This window comes from Eulemur rufifrons, unplaced genomic scaffold (assembly GCF_041146395.1).
Source record: "Eulemur rufifrons isolate Redbay unplaced genomic scaffold, OSU_ERuf_1 scaffold_97, whole genome shotgun sequence".
NCBI lineage: Eukaryota > Metazoa > Chordata > Mammalia > Primates > Lemuridae > Eulemur > Eulemur rufifrons.
In genome coordinates this window covers 884215-885526 of record NW_027182879.1, presented here as the reverse complement: position 1 = coordinate 885526, position 1312 = coordinate 884215, and the positions used below count along the sequence as shown (strand labels likewise).

Below are 1312 nucleotides of genomic sequence, written 5' to 3'. Positions count from 1 at the left end.
GTCGCACTTAGTCTCTGCGGGGCTGGCCCTATCGATGCTATGGAGGGGGATCACCGCCAGGGGGCGCTGCGGTTGCGGGCTTCTCGACTCCCTCTCCTTCCCCACCCCTCCGCTCGCCCGCTCCTCCTTTCTTTACTCCCTATCGCCCCGCCCCCTTTTTTCTCCACACACACGCAATTATCACGCTCACGAACTATCCCGGGACCTGGCGTGACTTTCATCGCAATCTCCCCCCCCCCCCGGACACACACACATAGAGACACACCCTCCCGGCAGGGAGCACCCTGAGTGGTCGTGCAGATGTCGCTGCTGCATGCGGCCTCCGCATGGGTTCGCTGGTTGACCAGATGTCTGGTCCTTGGGTGGTTGACCGGATGTCTGGTCTGTGGTTGTCATCCTGACAGGGAGGCTTTGGGACGGATTTGGTCTCTCTGGCCTCGCTGCCCCTAGGGGTCACCCTGCGATCGGTATTCTTCTCGCGTGGGGCGAGGGGGCGCTCCGGAGCATTCCTCTCCTCTCGGAGTTTCTGTCTGCAGTCTCTCGACTTGCTCTCACTCCCCTACCCTGCTGTGTGACTTTCTTTTTGGTCCTTTCATTTTATCTATTCTCTCTTTGCCTTTTCCTGCCCGCCTTTCCGCTCCCCCCCCCCCCGGATTCATGGTTTCACGTCACGCGGGTGACGTGCCGACACACCAGGAGGCCCTTCTCACACGTGCGCGTGAACACGCAATCAACACGTTTATGAACTAGAAAGGGATCTGGTGTGACTTTGCTATTATTTCCCCTCCCCTCCTCCCCGCGCTGAGAATGAGTTTCCCCGGGCTCGTGTGCCCGCCTGGGAATCGGCTGCAGACGCCATGGCCCCGGGTCGACCACATGTTGCCCTGGGGTCCACCAGATGTCTCTGGCGAATTGGGGCCCTAGGGTGCTTGTGACGGTGTGGTCACTAGGTGTCGCTCTGGGCTCAGTATTCTTCCTTCTCGCTGTGACTTTGGTCTCTTTTTTTCGAAATTTCTTTCTTTCTTCCTCTTTTGCCCTGTTTCCATTTTCCCTTCTTAATCTCTTTCTCTCTTTTTGTTGCTTTTTTTCCACGGCAGATGGGTGATGTGTGTGTGGAGGAAACGCGGCGTCAGGGAGAAGACACATCTCACACGTGCTCGGGAACACCCGATCGTCACGCTTCTGAGTACCGACCGATGGATCTGGTCCCGAATTTTTTAATAGTTTTCTCCTCTCTCTCTCTCTCTCTCTCTCTCTCTCCCTCCCCCCCTTCCTTCTCTTTCCTTTCTCTCCCTTCCTTTCTTTCTTTCTC

The 1312-nt window shown here is 56.8% G+C and overlaps 1 pseudogene; it reads right to left on the bottom strand.

The window, feature by feature from the left end:
- Positions 1-666: 666 nt before the first annotated feature.
- Positions 667-758, bottom strand: LOC138379618 (small nucleolar RNA U13; annotated as a pseudogene).
- Positions 759-1312: the final 554 nt, after the last annotated feature.